The 14567-nt window shown below is 42.9% G+C and overlaps 1 long non-coding RNA gene across 2 annotated transcripts; it reads right to left on the reverse strand.

The window, feature by feature from the left end:
- Positions 1 to 5942: 5942 nt before the first annotated feature.
- On the reverse strand, positions 5943 to 12258 carry LOC137468919 (uncharacterized). Of its 2 annotated transcripts, none has more exons than XR_010996254.1 (3): positions 10649 to 12258; positions 7347 to 7453; positions 5943 to 6483 (listed from the first exon to the last, which is right to left on the reverse strand). It is a non-coding gene; the product is annotated as an uncharacterized lncRNA (long non-coding RNA). The 2 variants fall into 2 exon arrangements; XR_010996255.1 differs by lacking the exons at positions 5943 to 6483; positions 7347 to 7453 and adding exons at positions 7641 to 9216; positions 9248 to 9446.
- Between the last annotated feature and the right edge of the window lie 2309 nt (positions 12259 to 14567).

Consider the following 14567-nt stretch of genomic DNA (forward strand, 5'->3'; position numbering starts at 1 on the left):
ATGAATTAAGAAGCTTCTGAAATACTTTTGTGAGCTTTCAGCACTACCACAGCTTCTCATCAGATCAGCTGTTTGCCAGTCAAGACAATAAAAATACACCCTTCAGATTAATTCTTTCCCAAGAATTTGGGCTTAAACCACACAGGATGCTTTGCTGACTGTATCTGGCTACACAGGAACTGGTATCAGCCTTCTTGCAATGTGGAACAGATGCAAAAACAACAAGCAGAACAAAGCAGCTGGGTCTCCATTTTCGCTTTGAGATGGTCTTACGTTATTCTATTTGCTGTTTCTTTGCAGTTCTAATCCCATGCAGAGCAGGGTCCTGGAGATAGAGCATCTCTGATGATCAGGTGTCTTGCTGCAGAGTCTGAGTGTTTATGTGTGTAATTGTCATGAGGTGTCCTCGTTCACTTCTCTTCCCGTAAGGGAAGCACCCTCCTCTGCAAAAAAAACTGTTTCTCATTTTCCACAACTGCTGTGGTCTCAACTCTGGACTGTCACTTGTCCAATTCTACAACATGAAGACCTAAACTGCATCCTGTGGCCCAGTCAGTGCTGAAGAAAGTGGAAAATTCAATGTCCGGGTAGTTTTTATTTAGTTTTTAAAGTACACACCACATTATCTGCAGTACAGTAGAGCAGATTCCTTTAGCACATGTTGCCCCACTGACTCATAGTCAATTTATCATCCTCTAAAATCCCCCAATCCTATTTCATGATAGGAAAATACTGGTTAGAAAACACCAAGTTTCCTCTTTTTCAGGAGACTGACAGAACTATTTAAGGGCTTGTACAGTATCTGCTATTTTCATCACATCCTTAGTGTGCACAAAGTTGACCACATTCAATATTATTCTTAATTAAATCTCTGTAGCTGTAATATAATAAGACCTGAAAGCAAGCCAAAATAAAACAATAAATAAACATTTTTATTATTAGATTGCAGGTTTTCTGTGGAAAAGGACTGGAGTATCCACACATTTGTTACCAGGTTGCAATCATTCCCCTATGTTAAATCTAGTGCTCTCCCAGGCAGACACAGAAGCCATCTCCAAAAGGGAACACCCTACTCAGCACAAGGAGATGAGAAGAAGCCCTTGTTGTTGTTATTATATGCAAGCATTTCAGTAGCATCCAGAGGCTCCAGCATGGCCTTCAAAAGCAAGACACAACTCACCTGTAACATCTCTGCCAAGCCTCAAAGGGTCAGGTTTAGCCTCCAAAGGTCTCTGTTGAAGAGCAGCAATAAAATCAGCGCTAGTCCCAGCCCAGACACCTAGGAGAGCAGCTGAGATTGCCCCTGACAGAGGCAAGATTCTTTTTATAAAGTATCAAATGAAAGACATGAAACCCTTTCTTTAGGGAAAGGAGGGGAACACCAAGCCACACTTCCTATCACACTATCTTCTACCCTCAAACCTGCCACCCAGCCCACACAGTTACCCTCTTTGAATTTTTCTTTTTCAGCCCAAGCAGAAGCTGACTTTGCAGCTTTCTCAGCTTGCCCTCTTCCAGTGAAGGCTCCTGAGTGCTCTTGGAAAGCCCCATCTGATCTGAGGACCAGAATCACTCTGTGTACCTGGCCCAGCCGGCACCAAGAGGTACAGCTCAGATGGAAAACAACTGGAGTTCTAGAGATCCCCATTTCCAGCTCAGGTGCTCCCTCAGCAGCTGATCCCATCCACCTGGAGTGACTGGTGGCAGCTGTCCCTTTTTCCAGACACACTTGGCCAGGAGCTCTCACACACTGTCCTGTTCAGTGATGCTTTGCTCCAAAGCTGGGGTACAATGGCACTGTGACCCAGGCACAAACCCTGGCACAGAGGAGGCACCATGGAGCTTGCTCCTTGGGGGTTCTCTCTGTACTTTTTCTCCATGAAGTCACCATCAAGGACCCTCTCCTTTTTTGCTCTTCCATCCCTTTGGGACTTCTGAAAATCAGCTGCTCTTTTAATTTAGACCTCAGCCCAGCAGGCCAGAAATAAGCAATATTCCTATTTCCATAAAACACTCCTACTCGGTGATAAGGGCAATAATAATGATAATAATAATAATAATAATAATACTGAAACAAAACCAAAATAAACAAAAAACAGAATTCCAAAACAAAAATCCACATTCGTTGCTGAATCTGGGGTAAGGGCTTGAAGCCTACTTCCTTAGTTCCTATAGTTATTTGACAGTACTGATTTAGACTTTTGGTCCATTTCACCCTGTTGGCATATATTAAATTGTGAGATCTTACTATGTTTTTAGGTCTTTTATTATAACAAGTAGGGGTGTAAGTAGTTGATCCTGTGGAATTTGTCTGTGGGGCAGAGGAAGCAAACTCTTCTTAAGCTTGAGCAAGATCTTCTCTCGCAAAAAGATTTCTTTCTCTTTTATACTTTCCATTGGATTTTATTTAATAGAAAATATTAAAAACTATACTATATTCAGGAGAAAATCCTTCCTTTGTTATCTCCTTCTTTGGGGTGAACAACCCTCTGACAGATCTGTTTCAAGTAGAGCATTGAGGTGCTACAATGGAATTATTTGATTTCTACCTTCCTGAGATCAGCTTTCTAAGAAGAAGTCAAACATGTGCCTCCAATTTACTGAAGAGCAATGCAAGCGATGGAGAAGATCCAAAGACAACCAACAGCATTAGGAAGACTTCCCTCAAACTGACTGGGGTCTGGATCACACCCAAAGACAGTTGGTCTGAAGAAAAAGAAAAGAAGAGCAGAATTTGAGTATTCCTTAAAGTGTCAGAGACATAAGCAAGGCTGCATGTAATAGAAATAAGGAAAGGCTGGCTGATAGAGATAGTGCAGCTGTTTCCTTACAAACTTTTCTTTGTTCCTATGATTTAGGACAAGCCAATTTCTGACAGATTAGCCAAGGACCCATTTTCCTTTCAGGAGAAGCTGTGGTGAGCATCAGTAAAGGCTGAATTTACCACAGTGCAGAACAATTCTGCTGCTTGAGGTAAGAGCCTTCAGCAAGGAGCCCGAGCCAGCTGGTCTGAGCAGGGACAGGCACACTGGCAGCGCTGCCAGACACGCAGCTCTGTTTGCAGTACACAGGCACCTGCAGTACCAGACAAGGGCTACAATGAAACTTCTCTCACCCAAGTGCTGATCAAAGAGCACTGAGATATTCCAGGCCAAGGTAATGATAATCCAGCAACGTGTTCCCACTCTTAGTACAGCAGCACTAACCACAAAACAATCAAAACTAGAAATAGAACACTGGGAAATGACCCAAAGTTGCACTAAAAGAGGGTCAGGTTGGATATTAGGAAACATTTCTTTACTGAAAGGATGGTCAAGCATTGGAAGGCTCCCCAGGGAAGTGATGGAGTTACCATCGCTGGGTAGACATGGAACATCATGATATGGTTTACTGGGCATGGTGGTGTTCTGTCAAAGGTTGGACTTGATGATCTTGGGGGTCTTCTCCAACCTTAATAATGCTATAATTTTACAGTTACTGCTGGTGCTCTACAGACCAACAGGTACAGACCCCTAAAAAATGCCAAAGCTCTTTTAGAAGCATGAATACAAAGTTATGATAAAATTCAGTTTTTTTAAAGATTTCATGCTGCCTAAATACATCTTTGCCATTGATAACCCCTACAAAAGCCCAAGACATTCCTCATCCTTGGTTGGTGGTGGCTGCATATGTGTAGAAGGAAAGCATGAACCAATTACTGTTTATAAAATGTTTTTGATTCCTAAAAGACTGTAACTCCCTCTATAAAGTTACCACACTACTAAAGTTTTTGCTGGACTCAAATGATTGATGAATTTTCAGGCCAAAAAATGCCATTTTGAATCAACTAAGTCAAAACTGGGCACAAGAGAGGCCAGAGAATTTCCTGCAGCAGGTCTCACAATCAGATTAAAACCTGTGGTTACATCTTAAAATCATAGAATTCTTTAGGGTGGAGAAGAGCTCTAAGATCATTGAGTCCAATTGTTAACTCAGCACTTCCAAGTCCACCACGAAACCCTGTCCCTAAAGTGCAACATCTATACATCTTTTAAATCTCCCTAGGGATTGTGACCTGGGCAGACTGTTCTAATGCTTGAACACCCTTTCAGTGAAAAAATGTATAAACTATTCCTAATATTCAATTTAAACCTCCTCTGGCACAATATGAGGCCATTTTCTCTTGTCCTATTACTTGTTACTCAGGAGAAGAGATTGACCCCCACCTGGCTACAGCTTCCTTTCACAGAGCTGCAGAGAGTGACAAGGTCTCTCCTGAGCCTCCTTTTCTCCAGGCTTAGCACCCCCAGCTCCCTCAGCTACTCCTAACAGGACTTGTGCTCCAGCCCATTCCCCATCTCCATTGCCTTTCTCTGGACATGTTCCAGCCCCTCAGTGTCTTTCTTGCAGTGAAAGGACCAAAACAATACAGGATTGAGGTATGACTTCACCAGTGCCCAGCACAGGGGGACAATCACTGCCCTGGCCCTGCTAGCCACACTCTTTTGGATGTAGACCAGGTGCCATTGGCCTTCTTGGCCACCTGGGCACCCTCTGGTTCATGTTCAGCCACTGCTGATCAGAGGTCCTTTTCCTCTGGGCAGCTTTCCAGGCACTCTGCCCCTACCCTGTATTACTGCAGTGGGTTGTTGTGACCCAAGTGCAGGACCTGGCACTTGGCCTTGTTGAACCTCATACAATTGGCCTCAGCCCATCAACCCAGCCTGTTCAGATCCCTTTGCAGAGCCCCCCTACCCTTTGCCAGGTCAACAGTCCCATCCAGATTCCTGCTGTACACAAACTTACTGGGTGCCCTCGATCCCCCCCTCATCAATATCATTGATACAGAGATTAAGCAGAGCTGGCCCCAGTACTGAGCCCTGGGGAACACCTCTGGTGACTGCCTGCCAGCTGAATTTAACTAAATTTGCTTGTGGCAACAGTGGTAGCAAACAAAAAAAGGAGTGTTTGTTTTTTTCCCAGAGAAAGAAGGGCTGATACCTGAAAGAGTTTTAGCACAAATCTCTCAGTGATTTTAATAATGAGAAATATTTTAAGAGCCCTTTACTAAGTTTTCATTTAGGGAACATAGATCTGTTCTGCCTGTCCTATCTGTTACTGTTTAGGGCAGAAGGTTTTTATCCTCCTTCTTCTACTTCCCTGGCCCAAGAACCACAAAATGGCTTTTCCTGGAATGGTTCAATTGCATGTAACTATAAATTAAAGATGAGCTATCTCTATACTGAAGCCCTGTTCAAGACCCACATCAAAACCTGTCTGTCCCACATTTACAAAATGTATATTTGCTTCATGCTAAGAAAACTGACATTTGCAAGTGGCTGTGTGCTTTGTGCTTCAGTGAAAAAACAAGCTTTAGCTGTGGTTTGTGAAAGGTGGGCTTTTCCCACCAGAGGCACATACTTTCCCAGGAAAGGAAGCACTGGTCTCATTAAGATCCAGTAGAGGATGAATTGCCCTGCTAAGCGGAATGTTTTGCAAGTTTGGTATCTAAATAATGAAGAAAAACACAGAACACTCAAAATAATAAGACCTGCCATTCATACACAAGTTTAACCCAGAAGGCTGAAGCATGGCAGGTAGGAAAAAATTAAAAGCATTTCAAAGAGCCAGGCAAAACTCTGAATATATCTTCCCACAGTGACATCTGCCCACCCCTTACCATAATGGAAAGTGTGTCTCAATCACATCAGTATTTTCCCCCTGACCTCTATGCCTATATATCAAACATTATAGGAAAAATAGTAATGCAAATAAACATACTGAAAATGAAATTCAGAACTCTTAAAATCAATGGCAGTTTTGCCACTGGTTTCAGCAGAGCCAGATTTCACATACAGATAACAAAGCCGGTCATCGATGTCCATGTCAGATCACTTCCTGACTCTACGAATGGAAGCTCCTCTTGGCAAAGGGAGCTTGGCTTTTACCTTTCTAAAGTAGTACTTAAAGTCCTTGAAAGAGAGATTATTCAGTGTTACACTAAGTAAGCACTTATCCAACTGCAACCTGAGTTTGTAGCTTCAGGGAAAACACACAAGTGAAACGGAAGGGACATATCCTCGCTGGGAGGATGGCAAGACTGAGTTGAGACTCTCTGATTCATTGTTTTCTGGTATTTGAGTGACTGAAGAAAACATTTTCCCAGTTTGGGGAAAAGTGGAATTTCTGCATCCTAGACAACAAGGGACTAAAGGAGGAAATATCTCCAGGCTCTTGCTGAGCATCACATTTCTGCCAGGGGTGGCACCCTCAAATCTCAGCAGCAGTCCTCATGCTTTGGGACTCTCAAAGACCAGGAAAATTCTCTGAAACCCAAGGCTTGCAAGGTACCACCAGAGGCCAGACGAGGTTCAGAGTGGCATTATTCAGTCTTGACCATTCTTCCCATGCTGAAGCAGACATCAGCTATTCATTCTCTGAGGATACCTGAACTAAGTCTCCACAACAGCCTTAAAACCTGGTCTCTCCATAATCCCCATCCACCTGGAAAAAAAAGGGGAAAAAAAAGTCCATAAAAACACCTTTCTGGTTGAAAGCATCTTCCTGCATAAAATAGCACATATTCTAGCTTTTGAGGTCAGGTGGTACAGAAAGGGTTAACCAACATTCAACAAACAGGCAAACTGTTCTTTTTCAGTATTTCCAGTTTTAGAAAGTCCCAGTCAGTTCTCTGGATAGAGCACATTTTTAAAGAAAATGGGCCAGAAAGTCCTCTACAGATGAATCACACTGACAATATCAGAGCAGAACAACGGAATTGTTGTCCTATCAAGGCTAAGCCAAAAATAGTTGTTTTCATAAGCCTTTCACCTGATTCTCATTTCTCATTTGCACTGAGGTCCAGAGGGGATGGGAGAACCAGTTTACCACTAAACTCTTTCAAGATGTGTAGCAGAAGTACATTACTGAAAAATATGTAGCAAATGAGATTGGTGGCAAATTACTCCAATATTGGCCGAAGAGGTGACTGTGACCTTAGAAGGTAGTGGGCAGGTTATGGTATCATTCTGGGTTTCTGCCTCTCTAATAAAATCTTTCTTTGTGCATCGTAAGTATTCCTATTTTCATGTAAATACCCCATCACTTGTTTAGGAGTGTATGTGAAATGTAGGCCTACTCTGGTTATTATTACTGACCCCAGCAGTCACATCGCTCTTGAAATGGAAGTCCATAATGACTGCAAAATCATTCTCAATCATCTTTTTATTTCCAGCATTTAATGCTTATACAGGCCTTTCATAAAGAGCACAATCCACATCCCCTGTCTTGGAGGGACATAAGAGTATGCTACAAGTAATGTACATAGGACAAATCTTGCAGCCTAGGTATCTTTTTATCATCCTCACCTCCAAACTCATCTGTGCTAAGCTGTGTGCTCAACCAAGAGAAAACCATGTCCTGTCATGGCAGGGCTGTTTGGCCTAAATTCAAAGTGGGCCATGGTTTTAGATGCCTGAATTAAGACATGATAAAAAGGAGTAAATCTTCTAAAGTATTAAATATCTGCCCATAAAGAGAGACATAAATAGAGAAAGAAATAATATAAAATAAAAAAATCCCAACAATTCTTTTCCAGATAGAACACTAGCAAAAAAAAAAAAAAAAAACAGAACTCTAAAGCCTATATTAAGTCTTGATATGAAAAAACCTTCAGTAAGCCACACAAAACTCAAAGATGTCAGATAAATAGTACAGTAACTGCCTGGCACAGAGAAATCAAACAGTCTTCAAAACTGCTGTGGAGAAGATGGCAGAGCTCAGAAGTTGAATATTTCAAGTGGTTACACATATCCCTCCCTGGAAGCTGGCAACTAACCCTGTACACATTTTTTAAAAACCATTATGGAAGTTGTCACGTTCTGTGACATGTTGATCAAGGTTCCCCACCAAGCAAGGGGCTTTACTTAACCTCAGACCTGCTTTTGAGTTGTGCACACATCCCAGCACAAACATACAAACACAAGTCAACAGACCCGCAGTGTCATGGAGCCAACGATATTCTTTCAAAGCATCAGGCTGGGAGAGGGGGCCAGAAGCTCTTGGCAGTGCTCAGACCTCCCAGCCTGAGAGGAGGCACTCGGGTTGCTCAGTGCACATTTGGGAACAAGACAAGAGCTTTGTAACTCCCCCTGTAAGGATACCCTTCACCCACCCTGGTGAGCATAATGAAAGGATGGGGGGTGAGAGGATGCAAGGCAAGGAGAGGGGGCATTTTCCACCAGCCCCTCAGTCCATCACAGAGCATTTATTTTCAGCACTTTGGGGCTACTCATTTATTCACATAGTTCTTCACTTTGCCATCCTGCAAACATGTTGCAAACACTTAGGCAGCTTCACTAACCAGAGTGGTTCAGCTACAGCACGGCACCTCAGTCAGGTTGCATGTCTCTTCAGGTCTAGTTTTGTTAAAAAGCAGGAGATTCAAAAAACGGAATGAACACAGAAATAGGTTCAAAGAACATTCGGGACAGAGAGAGAACCATCCTATACACTAAGCCCTCTGTGATACCAAAATAATCCCTGTTGCCTCCTTCTTTGTTTAGACCATGCATCTTATACTCATGGGACTCCATTTCAACAGGACATGAAGATACATCAATGTGGTACAAACAGGAAGGACCAAGGTCCACCTTCTACTTTTCAAGCCAGGCACATTTCTTAGCCAAAGACATGCCAGCTCCTCTGGAGATAACCCATCATGTCGGTGTAGACAAGCAGAGTGCTGTTGATCTCTTGTCTGACCAACCAGGCTACTTCCTATCATGAGACAACTGTGTAAGTTAAAGAAGTTTTAATTTCCATTTATTTGACACTTGTGAGATTGCATCTGGAGCATTGTGTTCAATTTTGGGTTCGCCAGTACAGGCAATGCATTGACATAATGGGCAAAAATACATTTAATCTATAATTAATCTGTGCTGGATTCCAGGACTGCTGGTTTATGAAGGATGAGCTTTACAGCATTGAATCAGAACAATTTCAGCTGGAATTTTAAGGGCAGAAGAATAGTCATTTTTTCAACAACAAGCATGACCAGTTTGACTACAGTGGATGCCTTTTATTATTCCTAATAATAAAACAGACACTAGTACAGATGTGTACAGACATAGCACAGACACTACTATGTGACAAGCAAAACACTGCACAAAAGGTTGCATACTATTTGTGTTTAATATTCCCATATTTTTGAGGTGTCTTTCCTTCTGTGCCTTCTTCCTCTTCTCACAAATAGGAAGATACACCACACTTTCTAATTGTATCATCAGTGATCTATGAATCTCCTATAGTTTGTCTGTAGACCAGAACAAAACTCATTCCGTCATTTAACATTTCTTCCATGTTATTTTATGTCTACTATCTGAAGTTCAAAGGTTTCTTCCCTTCCTTGCCATGTGAGAGCAATAATAGAAATTCAGCAATGACAGGATTTTCAAGAGGGACAGTATCTGAAAGCAGTACTTGAAAGTTTAATAGAAATTGCAAAATTCACAACTGTTCTACCTCACCACTGAGGCTCCTGTATTCCAAAACCTTCATCTTGTCCATACATGTAAATAAGACAAGTTGGTTCCATCCCTTGGCACTGGAATCAGCTACCCAACTGCTCATACCCAGACAGCCAAGCCCATTCACATCCACAGAACAAGGTGTCTGCTGCCTAATTACTACTGGTGATGGCCTCTGGCCAGTGTGCATCCACAGATGGTGCCCAGGCACTGTCTGGAGAAGCTCTAACTGGGGCTAGAGCTGTGCTAACAGCTTACAGAATGGACAGGTTACACCAGTGCCCAGGGTTATGCCTTGTCCCTATTTAACCTGCTGGGATAAACCTGGCCACAACCTCCTTCAGCTCTTGCATTTGCAGACTCTTCCTCTCTCTCTTGGTCATCACAGAAGAATAGCATCTGCTGAGGCAAAGCTCAACTGCGCTTCAAGAGTTTTGTCAGCAAGGGCTGGAAAACAGCTGGTCAGTACATAAATTTTTCAAATTTATTGTAATTATTTATCACACCTGGCTGTTTAAGGTGTCTTTAAAAGAGGCTAATGTGACTGTTGTTTTTTCAGGAAGTAGACTGGTAGTCACATGGGGAGGAATAGGGAGTAAAACTTGAAGTATGTGTCAAGTTCTGGAAATAAAATGTTAGACAAGAGTGGACAGATCAAATACTGCATGTCTGCCACTTACAATCTGGTCTCTAAAGCTCCGAAAGACACAGCTCTTATTTTAAGGTCACGTTTCCACACCCTTCTACGGTATCTTTGCACGACTTGATTGAGACACATGCCTGAGGGGCCACCTTGTACGCAGTGGCCCTGCCTGCCATTTATCACCGTGCTGGAAGTGCTCATGAATTACGCTCCACATATACTGGTTTATTTAGAGATAATTTGAGTTGCTGCATATGTGAACAGGGTCTTTCATTGAAAACCTGCAAGCAGCCAGACAGAGGGAAGGAGGGCTTGGGGGGAGGGCATGACAAAGTGCTTCAAGCAAATGACACCCCAAACTGTTCCACCTCTGCAAAGCCAGCAGGTAGCCCACAGCATGCAGGAAACAGCAGTGCAAACGGCTGCCACTTCTTGCTCAGCCAAAACCAGGCATTCTGCATGTTTAGTTAGATTCAGCTGACTATTAATTTGTACACACATAACACTGACCACGGGTATTGCAATGATATGTTTCAGTGTTCCAATGGAATCTTGTTTTCTATTGACCCTTTCTAGACAGACCAGAAACAGGTAATTGAAAAATTAGGCATAAAAGAACACTTTTCTTCTTAGCATCTTGAAATAACTAGGGGTTGGTATTAACAGAGCCTGGGTGGATGCTGGGTTTCCACTCTCCTAAAGGGAAGACACACAGCTACCTGCTCTGTGAATATCAATAATTAGTGCTAAGCAATGTCATGTCAATTGCTTTACAATGACAATAGTAATTACAATTACACCTTAAAATTTGAATCCATTGGTGCAGAAGAAGGACACCCATGTGCAGCTGAATGTTAACAAATCACTGCCTAGGAGGATAGTCCCGTTCAGAGGCCTCACATGAACCTTCCTGGTCTTTCAACAACTTCCTATTCAGCCCTTGCTATCAGCTCCTTGCTCTTCTCAGAAGCCAGACTGTGAGCCACCAACAGCTGATATATGAAGGACTTGGGCACTTGTTGAGCTGGAGCAGAAAAACCCATGATTTGGCAGTGGAGAGAAGGTATTTCCTATTTAATGTGTTGATTATTAAAATGTAAAACTCAGGTTCCAATACAACTACTGTGGTATCAATGGATAACTCCTAATATTTCAAAACTGGAAAGTCTGAGCTAAAGATGTATATCTTGTTTTGGAACATGAAAGAAGCATACAAGTCTGAGAGTGCATGTTGCTGTATTTTGGGGTAATCATGCCAAATAACTGTATTGACTAAACAATGTATATATGGATATATATAATTATTGATATCAATGTTAATCCAAAATTAGGCAGCTTATTGCTGTGGTCTGTGCAAACTTTACACATTCCTAAAAGAACTCTAGCTACATCTCACGAGGTGACAACTCCATCTAAGGACCCCATCATCATGGTACCAGTCAGCTGCATGCAGTATCACAACAGTCCCTTGAAACCAAGCTCATTTATTGGAAAGACCTGGCTTTCAGCTACTGGCAGAGAGGCCAAAATCCTGACTGCTGAATGCATGCAAGACCAAAGACCAGTCCCTGCTAAATTAAACTTGGAAGAATAGTATTAAAGATAGCTCAAGCTACACAGAACTGCACTTTAGTTCACCTAGATCTGCAGACAGGATTATTTCACCATCAACAAGACCACCTTTAGAATTTAGGCGATGACCAAATGCAACCATGAACTATTGTCCTTTCCAGCCCAGATTTTGTTCTCTTGAACTAATTTGCACTGGTATCAACACACACAAGGATCTTCTGTCCTAGGCATGTTGACATCCATAGTGCTTTAAGCCATTTGTCTGGTATCAAACACATTATTTCCCCACACTGGGGAAGTGAAAAACAAAAGAGTAAACAGGTTTGTGGAGAGATATCTTCCAGTCTGGAGACTATGTCTACCTACAGAAAGGGCCAGAAAGAAGTTTCAGGAAACTGCAGACCAGTCAACCTTGTTTCAGTCCCTGAGAGAACTATGGAACAGGTCCTTATAAAAGCTATTTCCATGCAAACACATTTCAAGAACCTGAATGTGAATAGCCAACATGGACAAACTGAAGGGTCAATCCTATTTTGACCAAAAATCCTGCTCAGTGGATGAAAGTAGTGGATATCATCATCAACTTGATTTTTACAAAGTGCTTGGCACAGCCTCCCTCAAAATCCTTTTTGACAAGTCAGTAAGATATGGTCTAGGCAGATAAAAAATGGCTGAGGAACTGACTAAAATGTTGAGTTCAGAGGCTCAAAAGTTAAAAGGCTCAAATTCATGCTGGCAGCTGGGCACAAATGAATTTCTTCTGAAGTCAATGCAATTCAGCTTTATAAGTGGTCTGGAAGGTAGACTTGAATGCATTGTCACCAAATTTGCGGATGAGCCAAAGTTGGGTGAAGAAGTAGCAGTGCTAGAAGAAAAAAAAAATCACCATATAGAGACCTCAATGGGCTGTCGAGATTTGGCCAACAAGAATGAAGTTTAACATGAGGTTCAGCAGAGATAAATGTCAAGGCCTGAATCTGGGATGGAATAATCCCAAGCAGAAGCACCAGCTGGGCACTGGCTGGCCAGACAGTTGCTCTGCTGAAAAGGCACAGGGTGTCTTGGCAGACGGCAAGAGGAACATGAGCCAGCCAAGTATCCCGGCAGCAATGACAATCAACAGCATCCTGGGCTGAATTAGTGAGCCTGTTGCTGGTAGATGAAGAGACGTGATCTTTCTACTCAGCTCAGCACCTGTTAGGCCATACCTGGAACACACTGTTCAGTTTCTTTCTTCCCAGTTCAAGAGACACTGAAAGCCTGGAGATGGTCCAGAGGGGACCAAAAAGATTAGAGGAGTGGAGAACTTTACAACTGAATGAATTCTGCTTGCTCAGACTTCAGCAGGGAAGGCTTAGTGTGGGGAAATCAAATCACTACCTTCCAATACCTAAATAGTAGTTCTGGAGGAGATGCATCTCTTCACTAGGATATGAGAAAAAGCAATGGGCAAAACTGGTTTCTAGGGAAGTTCTAGGGAAGTTCCACGTGAATATCAAAAAACTTTTTTCTGTGAGAGCAACATTAGGATCAGTTGCCTGAAGAGAGAGGAATCTTTCTCACTAAAAATAATCAAGATGTAAATTGATTTGGCCTCAACTAACCTAATCTAAGACCCTGTTTTTAATAGAAAGTTGGATCAGATGGTATCAGGAGGCCCCTTCTAACCTAGTCTTGTCTCTGTTTCTGTGATTCCTTCCCATATCTTCTCAACAGATACTTTGCTATGCGTTTATGTCAGCAGAAAAAATTGTCCTGAGCTTTTCAATTTGGAGCAGAACAATAAGGATCCAACAGCAATTTCTTTCCATGGATGTCCAACATACAAAGATCTTTAAGATCTCTAACTAACACAAACAGCAGCTCCAGCTCTCACACACCCAGACTTTTAATGCCCTGGGTTGCACCCTAACCTGGACACCTGGCAGACACTCTCTGCCAGGTGTCTGCCCAGTCTAACCCTGCCCAGAGGGGCTGTGAGTCTTGTTCTTCATGCTGGCCACACCTCCCCAACTACAGTTTTGTTTTATGCTCCACGTCATGCCAGCCTGGAGCATGAGCCCTGCCCTTCACTCATGGGCATGGTCAGGCATGCATGGCCCAGCCTCTTACTGGGAGCAGCAACCTCTCATGAAAGAGGAAAAAAAAGAAACTGCTACCAGTAAAGGCAAAACTGGCCACAACCAAAGGTCTCATCTAACAGAAACACCTGTCATGGCTCAATCCGTGAGCCTGAGACATAACAGATCCTCACAGATATCCTAATCCAGAGCCAGCAGCCAAAGGGTTAACTGTGGTAGCAATAACAAGGCAAATAATTGAGCTAACTTTTTGACTAGCCACCTTTGAACTCGCCATCCCACCCACTGCCTCCCTGCTAGGATCCATACCAAGATGAACATGATAAGGAGGATGGGTTTATCAGTCACACCAACATTTTCTTGTCTTGCATGTGGCAGGCAATCAAGGCAGCAAGTAGGCTGGCAATGAGCTGCAGCAGTGCCAGGGCCATGTGGCTGGAGAAGTGTTGAGGCCACCAAATGCTGTCACACACCTCTGGGATGGCTTCCACCAGTGTGAAATTGTCTCCAGCATGGAAGCCACACCTGAAATACCTCTCCAAAATTGCTTCTGATAAGCAGTGATTCCTACCCCAAAGAGTTGGAGGCATGTCTAACCCCAAACTCCTCCCTTTCATGGCCCCAGTCACTAGCTTGCTGTAAATGAGGGCGATACAGACACCTCCATTGCTATTAAGTACAATGAGATGTCTGAGACAATGCCGCACTGCTCAGTGCAGCAGTCTTTGAGGTACTTGGGATGATGCCCAGCTGTGTTTTACTTGG

The sequence above is a fragment of the Anomalospiza imberbis genome, chromosome 1 (genome assembly GCF_031753505.1).
Source record: "Anomalospiza imberbis isolate Cuckoo-Finch-1a 21T00152 chromosome 1, ASM3175350v1, whole genome shotgun sequence".
Classification (NCBI taxonomy): Eukaryota; Metazoa; Chordata; class Aves; order Passeriformes; family Viduidae; genus Anomalospiza; species Anomalospiza imberbis.